A 13,129-nucleotide genomic window follows, 5' to 3' on the forward strand; every position below is an offset into this window, starting at 1 on the left:
CTGAGTGTCAAGGTACTCATCTGTAAAATGGAGATAGTAAGACTTAGCTTGCCCATATCACACGCCGGCTGTCAGGCTCAAAGGAGTGGAAGAGTGTGAATGGTTTGTAGTGGTGAAGATTTTAATGTCTCCTGCGCTGCGTTTGTGGTAGTTGGTGAATCACTACCTGAAACTAATATAACACTGTGTATTAAGTATACTGGAATTAAAATTAAAAAAACAAAAAAAACAAAAAAAAACTATATATATGTAGCTGTGTTGTCTCAGTGCCTCGTTCCTTTAGGACATGTTTGAGCACCATGGATTAAAGGTGAGAGTGTGATGTGGGAATAGACGCACAGGGCAGAAGAGCTGAGGTTTCTGACTCCCCTTGGTAGATGGTTCTTCTTGTTTGTGTCATGGCTCCTCTCTTGGACACGCTGTGGATCACTTAACCATCCTTCTCTTCCAGTGCATTCGCCCCCACCTTGATCCCATGATTGGGTTGGGGCTTGTTTTTCCTGTTTGCCCCTGGCTCTTCTACTGCACCTGGAACAGGGTTTGGCACCCAGTAAAGGCTCAGTACATATGCATTGAATGAACATCTGAGGGAGGAAAAAAGGGAAGGAAGGAAGGCAGAAAGGAAGGAAAGGAGGAGGAAAGAAAGGAAGGAAAGAAAGATGTCCACTTCTTTGCTAGGTTTAGAAAGCTTGGGTTTTATCAAAGAAAATCCACCTAACAATGAAACAGGAAGGGGAAAAGTTTAATGGAGACTGCCTTGATAAAGATATTTACAAAACTGAAGGTTTTCACTCCCTAATCCTTTAAAAGGAAGTCACAAATTTCTTTTTACAATAATCCTCACAAGTGCTGATATTTTCAGGCATTAAGTTGAAGATAAGGATAATATCTTTGAATTATTCAGTAACGCAATAACAACCTTCCTAAGTTTGCTATGAAAATGCCGTTGACTTAGTGTCTTTCCTGTCCCCTCTTTTCCCTTTGCAAAGAGAAACTAAAGTTAGTGAATTAGCAATTACATGGCACCATGGAAAAATGTCTTAAACATTTTAGATTGACACTATATGGTGATGGTGCTCTCTCTCTCTCTTTCAACTCCCCCCCCCCATAATTTTCAGAGGGATTGAGAAGTCAATATTCAACAAGTCTTAATATGTTGGGATGGTGGGACATTCTACTACATTAGAATACTGTATGTATATGCATCAGAGATGATGAAATACCTCTTTTGCTCTTTTTGTGAATGTCCTGTGAATTTAATCTGTCATCTCTGAACTCAATTTGCTCCTTTTATTTTTTTTAATTTTAATTTTAATTTTTTAGAGAGAGGGGAGGGGCAGGGGAAGAGAAAGAAAGAGAATCTTAAGCAGGCTCCATGCCCAGTGCCTAGCCCGTCGAAGAGCTTGATCTGAGGACCCCCAGATCATGACCTGAGCCAAAATCAAAAGTCAGATGCTTAACCGACTGAGCCACCCAGGGGTCCCTACACAGACCATGTTTAATTACACAGGACGTTGGTAAATATCATGGATATCAGGTCTAGATTTTAGTATTAATTTCATTTTTATTTTAATCCTAATACTTTATTCATTCATGAGATTATGATTAATAAGACAATTATGGGTATTCATTGTGAGTTAAGCCATATTTCCAAACCAGAGGTTACAATTCAGCTAATTGTATTACTGGAATTAATCATGACTTCCAGTTTTTCATTGTTTTAGTCCAACCATGTAACTACTCATATGTGTCTAGTCATTGAAGTTACTTTTATCATGGCAAACATCAGTTTAAAAATGAATCTCAGATCTGGTCAAATACAGTAGCTGATTCTGGAAAGTATTTATTTGGATATCTGCCCTTTCCCAATTTTAAATGACGTGCAGTGACCAATAACAAGTGAATTACTGATTATAAATACTCTGAGTATTGGTTAGCTTCATGGTAGGCTTGAAACAAGCCTAATATTAGTATTAATATGAGCCATGAGACAAGCAAATAACACTTATGCACGCAAATTTATTATTATTATAGTGTTTGCCTTTTCAAAACAAACATAGCTCAGATTCATTTTAATAAAAGAGAAACTGATGTTTGGTGAAGAAAATTATTTCTACACATTACCTTCCTTAACCTTCTCAAACACGGAAGCTGAGCATTATTTTGCCTATTTTGCAGATTGAGAAACTGAGGGTTGATTAGCTTCAGTAATTTGCTCAAGCTAGTAAGTGGCAGAGCCATTATTCATACCCTTTTTTTTTCTGACTCCAAAGTTCATACATGCATCCTACAACATTCATTGCTCCAAATTAATACTTTTTAGTTTTAGTATTTTAGTCAAATGAAAGTTTTTGGTATATATTTTTGTAACCTCCCAACATAGTTTTATCTAGTTGTGATCTTATTATGAATTTTGGGTTCAGTTCAGAAATTCAAAAGCATGTTTGATTAAAAAAAAAACGTTGTAAACAGTAGCTAACTGATGATCCCAGAATATCTGAATGTTAGAAAATATGACAGTTATCTATTACTTAGGAATGAATTAACCCCCAAACATAGTGGTTTCAAACCGTAATAAGGACTTATTCTCTCTTATGGTTTCTGGTGGTTTGAAAATTTAGGAGCAGCTTTGTTGGGAGATTCTGACACAGGGTCAGTCATGAGGTTGCTTGTCATCTGCAGTTGGATGTTGGCCAAGCTGCAGTCAAAGGAATTCTTGAATGGGGCTGGAGGATCCACTTACAAAGTTACCACTCATATAGCTGTCAATTTTCTTCCTCTCCGTATGGGCCTTTCCTCGTGGCATGGAGGCTGGCATCCCCTTGCGCAAGTGATTCCCAAGAATGAAGCAGAAGCTTCAGTGTCTTTGATGACCTAGTACTGGAAGTCAGACTCCATTGCTTCAGCCATATTGAAGTGGTCACACTGGCCAGACCTAATTCACTCTTCACTGCTCACACAAAGGTGTGAATATCAGGAGACAAAGGTCATCACAGGCCATCAAGGAGGCTGGCTATCACAGATACAAATACTGTGTATGTGTACTTTTATAGATAATATTATATTGATACCAACTTCTTAATTTTAAAGAGTAGGAAATAGAACCCAAGACTTTTCTTCATGCTCATATAACTTCAGGGAAGAATCTGCCTTAGAATGAATAATATACAGTGTGTATAATCTTGGTCTCTTGTTAAAAATATAGGAGTGCACTTGTCATGATGAGCACTGGGTGATGTATGGAAATGTTGGATCACTATATTGTACACCTGAAACTAATAGAACACTGCGTATTAACTATACTGGAATTAAAATTAAAAAAATAAAAATAAAACAACAAACTATATATATATGTATGTATGTGCTAAACTCATTAACAGTTGGAGATTTGAGCTTGGCTTGTTTCTAGTAGAGATTCCTTGTGAGGAGCCATTTACATGTGCTGAGCTGGGGTAAGCTATTAGGCTTAGCGATTCATTTTTGATGAGCAGGTGACTTTTCTGAGATAAACAATTTTAAAACATAAGTGTGATTATTCACCCTGTTCAAAATGCTGTTATGGCTCTCCAGTTTTCTCAGTAAAGTCAGAGTATTTCATGATGTCCAAGAAGGCCTGCCCTGAGCTGACCCCAATCTCCTTCTCCTGCTCTCTTACTCCCCTCCCCTCATGTCTCCACCCCAGCTCCTCTGGCCTCCTAGCTATCCCTTGAGCTTACCAGGTTTGCTCCTGCCACAGGGCCTTGGCATTGGCTATTTCCTGTACTTGAAATACCCTTTTATATATCCTTGTGATGAACCCCTTCCATAATTCAAGCGTTTCTCAGATGTTACCTTTTCTGTGAGGTCTGCATTGACGATTCTGTTTAAAATTGTTGCCCTCTGCTTAGAACAATGTACCTGAGACACGGTAGGGGCTCGCAGGAATTAGAAATGAAGGCATAGGGAGGTGCTGATGCTGCTTTTTACTGCCCAGAGCAGTTTGGTATCATCCGCTTGGCTCATTTTCAGACACTGGTGATTGGTCATTGCAAAGAGTCTCTAAACATAGTGATCAAGTGTGGATGTTCTTTATTTCTGTGGGAGATTTCCTGTCATTCAGAAATCAGCACTATTTCCATCCTCATATCTTTAGAGTTCCAATACAGAAAAAGAACAGAAGAGATGAAAAACACTTCTACTAAGGCATATTATAGGGGACAGGTTGATATTATTTAAGGGAGGAAATTAGTTGAGCCATTTCTGTAGACATTAGGCAAATTGTTTCACTCGGAGTTAAAAAGCAGCTGGGGAGTATTAAAGTATAGGGTGCCTACATGTACTTTATGATGATCTTAGCTTATGACCTTATATTGCTTTTATTTCTCTATTAAATCAAGATATATCTCATTGAGGCTGCCATCCCACATGACACAGCATGGTTCATTTTGGTGCATGTGAACAGAATTGTCTCTGATGGAATGGAAAGATGTATCTGTCTTTGACATGGGCATCGTGTGGGCAGTCTCCCCGCTGGAATTTTGAACCGCATGAATCTCCATGGAGTGGGGACAGAGTGCATACACCCTTACCATGTGAGTTGAGTGCTTTGCTGAGCTTCCGCCGTCCCTAATCCTGAAGCTGTGTCTTGCCTTCTCTGTGAGTTTCCAGTGAAATGTCCCTGCACGTTCCTTCATTTGCTATTAATATAGCGAGAGGCAACTGAGCTTTCCAATTTATGAAGCATCTACAGAAATCGAAACTATCTATGAGATAACTGTTATGGGTTGAATTGTATCTCCCTCCCAAATGTTGAAGTTCTAACTTCCAATACCTCAGAATTTGACCTGAATCAGGAACAGATGAGATAAGGTCTTTAGGGTAGGTCTTCTTTTTTTTTTTTTTAATTTTTTTATTGTTATGTTAATCCCCATACATTACATCATTGTCTTTAGATATAGTGTTCCATGATTCATTGTTTGTGCATAACACCCAGTGCTCCATGCAGAACGTGCCCTCCTCAATACCCATCACCAGGCTAACCCATCCTCCCACGCCCCTCCCCTCCAGAACCCTCAGTTTGTTTTTCAGAGTCCATCGTCTCTCATTGTTCGTCCACCCCTCCGATTTCCCCCCCTTCATTCTTCCCCTCCTGCTACATTCTTCTTCTTCTTTTTTTTTTCTTTCTTAACATATATTGCATTATTTGTTTCAGAGGTACAGATCTGAGATTCAACAGTCTTGCACAATTCACAGCGCTTACCAGAGCATATACCCTTCCCAGTGTCCATCACCCAGTCATCCCATCCCTCCCACCCCACCCCCCACTCCAGCAACCCTCAGTTTGTTTCCTGAGATTAAGAATTCCTCATATCAGTGAGGTCATATGATACATGTCTTTCTCTGTTTGACTTATTTTGCTCAGCATAATACCCTCCAGTTCCATCCACGTCGTTGCAAATGGCAAGATCTCATTCCTTTTGATGGCTGCATAATATTCCATTGTATATATATACCACCTCTTCTTTATCCATTCATCTGTCAATGGACATCTTGGCTCTTTCCACAGTTTGGCTATTGTGGACATTGCTGCTATAAAAATCGGGGTGCACGTACCCTTTCGGATCCCTACTTTTGTATCTTTGGGGTAAATACCCAGTAGTGCAATTGCTGGATCATATGGTAGCTCTATTTTCAACTTTTTGGGGAACCTCCATACTGTTTTCCAGAGTGGCTGCACCAGCTTGCATTCCCACCAACAGTGTAGGAGGGTTCCCCTTTCTCCGCATCCCCGCCAACATCTGTCATTTTCTGACTTGTTAATTTTAGCCATTCTGACTGGTGTGAGGTGGTATCTCATTGAGGTTTTGATTTGGATTTCTCTTTAGGGTAGGTCTTAAGCTGATATGACTGGTGTCCTTAGAAAAGGGAGAAATTTGGACACAGAGAGAGGCACCGAGAGCATGGTGTGTTTAGATGAGTTTTCATTGCCATAAGCCAGGGAACTCGGAAGATTGCCAGTGAACCCCCAGAAGCTAGGAGAGAAGAATAGAGCAGATTCTCCCTCACAGCCCTGCGAAGGAACCAACCTGGTGACATTTTGGTTTTGGACTTCTCACCTCTAGAACTGTGAGACAATACATGTCTGTGCTTAAGCCATCTGTCTGTGGCACTTTGTCACCATAGCTCTAGGGAACTAATATAGTAACTGTTCACTTATGTATCATAAAGCAGGCATTTAGCAGCACTCAGGTGACACCAAAACAATCAACTTAGCACATTTTAGATGTGAAAAAACTTGAGTGCAAGATGTATGGAATAGATAAGGCTCATGTTATGAAGTAATTATTTAACTCACATTTCCGTGGGATGCTATTTGTGAATTACAATAGCTTGATATCGTTATGCCTGCTACAAAATGACTATAGATATTATTTGGGTCTTAGAACAGAGGCCCTGAAGAGGTATTACCTCTTTGGGAGCAAACATGGAAATGATCTAGTCTACTCTCTTCATGTTACAGAAGAAGGAACTAGAGGTGAGTAGTCTGCCTCAGTAGGACCACAGGAGCTAAGAAGGAGGCTTGATCCAAGATTCCCAACCACTCTTGTTTTTCAAACCAAATTTCCTCTCTTATAAAGTCTGAATCATCACAGAGTAGCTACTCAACCAATGTTTGCTAAATGAATAAATGAGCCTAAAAAAGTTTTAAGTCAGTCTTTAGAGTTTTGGTGAAATATGAGATATTTTTCATTAGTTGAAGTAGTTCAGAATTTTACTACTTGGGATAGGAAGAAAAGTGGACCTGGGCTGGCCTGGATCCCAGTGTGCCCCGACTTTGCTGTGTGAATTTGGGCAGGTCAACCCCTCTAGGCCTCAGACATCATCTTCATAGCAGAGATAAGAATACCTTGCAAGGTTATTATAAGTATGAGGTCATGTATGTAAAGCATGGAACACAGTTCCGAGCATTTAAGTGTGAGGTAGTGGCTCTTTTGATTTAATCATCTTTAAAAATTATACACATAATGACTAATATCTTCCCACACATCTAAACTGTGCTGTTGCTCTGGCAGGTGCATTTGAGCCTGCTTTCCTTTAATAGTGATGAGGTGTAAACCCAGTGGCAGCTCTTGTCTTCCCCTAGTTTTTCCTTTATCCAAGGTAACGGGGGCTCTGTGGTCGAGAGAGGGCAAAACTGAATAGTTCACATAAGAGTCAGATCCACACCCTTCTCTTTTCTGACCCATTCTGTACCCCACCGTAAGAGTCACAAGTAATCAGAGGTGGTAGACCGTGCCATGCATGATTATTGGAGTAGCACTCAAGATAGGAGGAAATGGCATGCTAGCTCCAACCCAGGGTTCCTGGGTTGCATGGACCATGCAAGTGTGAGTGTCCGTGTTTGGTTATCGTTTTGAAATCTGCTTCAGATACTGGATATCACCCAGATTCTCTTAATGGTCATTTATAATTTTGTCATAAATTATATAAATGTGTTGAAATGCATTCTAAATCCATTTCTATTTTTCCTACTTGTCCAATACCTTGGGGTGTAGGAGATCTAGTTTATTTCATGCTGTATGAAGGAATATTTCCACTTATCTCTTATAAGTAGAGTGATTAAGGGTATATACTCATATATGCACACTGCTGAGCCTAAAATCACTGAAAACTGATTCTTAATTGCAATAATATAAATAATAAAGTGTGAGCAAAATGCTAAATTATGTAGGGATAATGGAACAATAGAAAATATTATGTGGCTTTATATATGCAAAAATGAAGTAATGTCTAGGTAAAATATGCCATATTCAAAACCTATTTTTAGACTGACATCACCCAGTGAAATGAGGATAGTATAGTAAAATGGTAAGAATATAATTGTCCCATGTTGGTAGGCAAACAACACTGGCAGAGGTGTAGAAAAAGCGTGTTGACATCTGGAAGTTCATTTTTAGTTTCTTTTTTTTTTCTTTGTCCTAACTTTTTCCTGCAGCTTTAAGGAGTAGGGTCCTAGACAGTGTTGGTGTCTGTTCCTCAGCTAAATCATCTGTATTACATTTGAGGTATTTAGCTTTTCGTGCATTTTATTATAAGAAACAATTGCTTGAAAACAGGGCCTTTGTTTCTTAAGAGGGTAGCTGCTTCTACTCGAAATCACAATCCTTTGTGATATTAAAATTAGCTCCTTAGCAGGAAATATGATGTCACTAAAGGTGGGGAAGCATTAAGTAGCAAGTGGATCAATCCTTAGGAAACAAAGATCCTGTTTTCATGCAAATACCTTTAGTGATTAAAAAAGGAAAAAAAAAAGCCAAACTGCGCATAGGTGAAAGAGCTGTTGGCGCTACAGTTTTAGAGAAATAGCTGGAAGCTATTTAGCCATGTAAACTGATGACCTTTACAGTTCTCTCAAGGTTAATGGGGTCCAGGAAAATGGTAATGTAATAATTCGGGTTTCTTGGATGTCCCACTGACTTATACCATGTGTCCCTCAAATTTGCTCGCATTTTGTAGGGTGGAGGAGGCTGGCGTTGCTTATAAGATCTATTAGGAATCCCTCTGTTCTTATTCTAAGCTTCTTTCTATTTAGAATTATCCAAGGATAGAGGAAAGATGACCCCGGTGAGGAAATTGTATAAAGTCTCCCTTTTATTCGTGGTAAATGCGAAGCTGCAATTTGTAGCTCAAATATAAAATAGCAAGGGGTATTTGTTATAAGAAACCTGTAATGTAATATCACAACTCTTCAAGTTTAAGACATCCGTAGCCAGAAAAACCTCAAAGCTTGGGGATTCAGTAGAACCCTGTTACTGAAACACGCATCTCAGTCTCCCGTCTGTCCCCTGCTGAACAGTAAAAGGAGAGCTGTTAGCTCCTCTTCTGAACATCCAGGGAGGAAAGCTGGATGTGGGTTTGTGTTTCTGTCCTCAGGGCTGCCTAGTGAAGTGGCTGCATGAATATCTGCTGGTGGCAGGCTCTGCAGGGCCGCCTTTAAGGAGCTCTTGAGAGGCCAAGTGTTTTGGTGTTATCAAGAGGGGCTCATTATACCGAGGGAATCAATTTAGAATGACTTTAATGGGATTGGGAGTCAAACTGCAGTAGAGCCCTATGACAAAGAGAATTTAAAGTACCCTGTATTTATTATGCCTTTCTCTCTTTAATTATGTCTGTCTTTAATATTCTACTGTTAGCTCCTTTAATGTTTTTCTTCTCCACGTTTTTGGCATTTTTATGATTTGCAGTTCCATTCTAAATGGGCACATGTCATAATGTCATCTAATTCTATTGAGAGAAATGCCCCCGTTTCCTGTGGCTTTTGGCCAAGCCATAGTATTACTTTTGATTCGGATATTTTTTTTCACAGATTATGTAGGCTGTGCAATATAAAGTAGAAGACTCTTTCCAATTTGAAAAAAGAGATTTAATGCTTTCTTTTGCAATCTCCTTGGGGGCATAAGTGATATGTCTTACAGTCAGATTCTTAACACCTAATACAGTGTCTGGTCGCTGGGAGTACTTAGTAACTGTTGGTTAAATAAATGAATGAGTGAATGAATGAATGAATGATGTCAGCATTCAGACCTAATCACATTAGACTCTCAGTGTCCATATAAAATAGGGTGTTGCCCTCTGTTGACTGGGCAGTGGGAGAGCCCAGCATTTCGGGGTATACATGATAGACTGAAATCAAAGTCCAAACATTTTTGGATATTCCTTGACTTTTTCTCATTTTCCCTTCGCTCATTTATTTACTCATCCTTCAAAATAAGGGCCCTACTATGTGCAAATTATAATATTACATTTTTCCCTCTTTTTTCTTCTTGACTGTTCTTTTTCACTTCTTCTCTGATTTATCTATGCATGTCTTTTGATTTTTACTCTTCTTTTCCCTTGGATCTTACCTATCTTCCTGTCATCTACTTTTTCCTTCTCTCATCGCCTTACTCTCTCCTTGCTTCCCACTTTTTCCCTTGACCTCCTCTAGAACTTACATTTCTACTTCCAGTCCTCTGCATATGTACATCTTACACTGTCCTTTCAAAAATACATCCTCTTGCCTCCTTATCTGCCCATTCCTTCTTTTTTTTCTCTGTAAAGTCCAAAGAAGCAGAGACATATAGTCATATAGGAATCATCCCAGATGCTTCACATTCATTTCAAAACCTTGCTCAGATTTGTTTATGACAACTGCTCATCAGATCCATTCCATTATCTTCAGGTAAGATGATGCCCAAAACCCTTCAAGCACAGGATAAACTGTTCTTTTAGAAAATGTCAGTAAAAGCCCTCCCAAAAAGGCTATTGTTTGACTTTCCATAGTGACCTACCTTTTGAATTTTGGCTTTGACTGGAGACCCTGGTCCCTTCTATATTTCTCTCATCTCTGCTTTATATGCAGAGAAGACTTACAACAACAAAAATAAAAACAAAATAAAATTTGATCAAAATATAAGGTTAGTTTATAGAAGAACCAAAAGTATAGGCAAATATAGCCATGGAAGAGAGAAAGTCTATAAGCCATTCTTAAAAGTCTGACCGCATTGATTTATTCAATAAAATTAATTAAACTCTAGATACCATATTAGTGTCTAGGGATTAACAGTGAATAAGCCTAGAGTCCTCCTATGGGAGATAATATTCCACTATAGTGTGATAAGGGACATGATAAGAGTGTAAGAATGGCACCCAACCCAGAACTTGGAAGGATCAGGATACACTCCTTGGGAGAAATGACAGTTAACTCTTTGAGTCAAGAAGGATAATTTAATAGTAACTAGGAAACGTGGTGGAAGGCAGTGATCCATATCTGGCAGTTGGAAGCATTACAGGAACAACATGGCTGGGGCATATGGTTTCTGTGATATGTGAATACAGGGAAGGAGGCCATGGGGTTCGTGAAACCATCAAGGTCTTATTGGCTATGCTAAGGAGTACGGACCTCATCCTGGAGCAATGAAGAGCCACCGAAGGATTTTAAAGAGGGGAGTGGTGTTTGGAGAGATGCTCTGGAAATATCATGGAGAATGGGTGGAGTAAAATCATAGATGGGAGGAGTGAGGAGGTTGTAGTCATTAGGGGAGGGATGGCAGTCACCTTGCCCAAGGTGGTGATGGTGAGCATGGAAGTGATGAGAAATTGAGGGTATATGAAGAGGATAGATGCACAGGCCATGATGACATGTTGGATGCAAGAGATGAAGGAAGAGTAGGGGATCAGGAATGGCATTCAGTCTCTTGGGCTCTGAGGAAAGGTGTTATTTCTGAGGAGTCATGTCAGTTATCTTTGATCTTTAAGTGCAGGCCAGTGTTCCTAAAAGCTTCCAGACTGACATCCCTGAAGGCTAATGCCATCTTCTCTTCCATCACAGTGAACAGCAAGCCTGGCTTCTGCAGGTGCTCTCGTCTGTTTGCAGAAATCCTGCACAGCAAGAGCAGGGCCATGGAGGGCTACAGACATATTTTTACGCTGTTGAGCAGCTTGGATTGAATTGAGTGTTGTCAAATAAATGGTTGAAAGAGATTTCTTACTGTCCCTTATGGATGAATTCAGTCAAAATTGTTGTACCAGGATGCATACGTGTGTGTGTGTGTGTGTGTGTGTGTGTGTGTTTATGTGTGCATACACGTGTTTATACATGTATGTCCGTTTACAGTGTGCGTGCGTGTGCGTACATCTCTTCCAGTGCCTCCATCACTGGGAAGATCTCATTTAATGCCTCTGAGATGCTGGTGGTGCTTGTGATGTGGATACCTACACGAGTTCCTGGAGAGGAGCCACTAACTCGTTTCCACAAAAGTAAGCCCGTCAGTTATAATGATTTTTTTTCACAGCCTAAAGTCTGGACTAAATTTGAACTGGTGACTTCAAAGTGAGTGACTCCGTAGCCCATTACCAGTCCCCTGAGATACGTAATCCACTTTAAAGATAAATTTTAAATAGTCTACTATGGGAAATGTAGTTAGCAAGCTCAGATATGCTTACATTTAAGATCTCTCAGAAATGCACTTACAGATTTAAGAAAAAAAAATCTTTGCATGGAGTAAAATGCGCATGAGAGATGCTTCATTTTATTAGAGCAATTAAAACATTGGCTCCTGTTTTCATCCATCATACTCGTGAAATAAAAATGTATTGAAGAAAAAGTGATATTTACCTGGAGATAAAATTTAAAATATAAGGAAGATAAAAGTCCTTTTTTTTTTTTGTGAAAGAAGTAACTGAAAATCTGCCATAGGTTATAATTCAGGCAGAACCTCATCATTATGGACCAGGAGCCAGAGTGAGATCATTGTGGAACAGGAGCCAGGGAGAGCACAGTCTCTACCCAATATTTTTTGAGGCACAAATGTAGCCAGGAGTGAGTCATTCAACAGGGTACCTCAGAGGTGGAGGGTCTTGGATATAAATGGGCAAGACTGCGGTACAGGAAAATCCGTCACCTTAACCTTGGACGTGCCGTCATCAGCTCCCGGTGAGTTCACAGAAATCAACTTCTCTGATTCCGGTCCGTGCCTTAGGCCACGTCCACACTGCAGTGATGCTCCAGGTGACTCAGAGATGGCTCATAAATTCGACTGTCTCTGCTCCCAAACTCCAAGTGATATAACCTTTCTTTCTTGGGTTGCAAATAAGTTATATAAAAATAACATGGGAAATGATTAATCTGTGTGGAGTTTGCTCATTGCCTTCCTCTGAGAATGTGCCAGTGAAGAGAAAACCGGAGTCTTGGGTTCTGTCAAGGAAAGGTAGGAAAAGGAGGGAGAGGGTAAGAGAGGGATGGCTTTCCCTCACCTTGTCTGTTTGTTCAACGTTTGTCAGTGCGGGCTATCAAGAAGAACGCGGGACTTGGAGAAATATGAGGGGCAGTCCCTTGGGGCTAAACGTACTACCTTGCAGACTTGTGTTAAAGGGTGAATGAAATCATTCATATATTCTTTCACTCATCAAGCATGTATTGAGTTATTACTAATTGGTAAAGAAAGTGAGTAATACAGAGTTCCTGCTCTCATAGAACTTACATTCTAGTGGTTGAATAGATCGAACACGCAATTGAACAAATAAATATATAAAATATCAGCAGGTGGGTGGTAAAGCAAGATAAGGAGTGAGAAGGACCAGATGGTCATGCTAGTCTACATAGGGTGAT

The 13,129-nt window shown here is 39.8% G+C and overlaps 1 protein-coding gene and 1 pseudogene across 8 annotated transcripts in view; both read left to right on the forward strand.

The window, feature by feature from the left end:
* Positions 1 to 13,129, forward strand: part of ESRRG (estrogen related receptor gamma) — a 563,748-nt gene that overhangs the window by 73,203 nt on the left and 477,416 nt on the right. The window lies entirely within an intron of this gene.
* Positions 1 to 13,129, forward strand: part of LOC116643350 — a 65,199-nt pseudogene that overhangs the window by 3,379 nt on the left and 48,691 nt on the right.

This window comes from Phoca vitulina, unplaced genomic scaffold (genome assembly GCF_004348235.1).
Source record: "Phoca vitulina isolate PV1807 unplaced genomic scaffold, GSC_HSeal_1.0 scaffold26, whole genome shotgun sequence".
Lineage (NCBI taxonomy): Eukaryota > Metazoa > Chordata > Mammalia > Carnivora > Phocidae > Phoca > Phoca vitulina.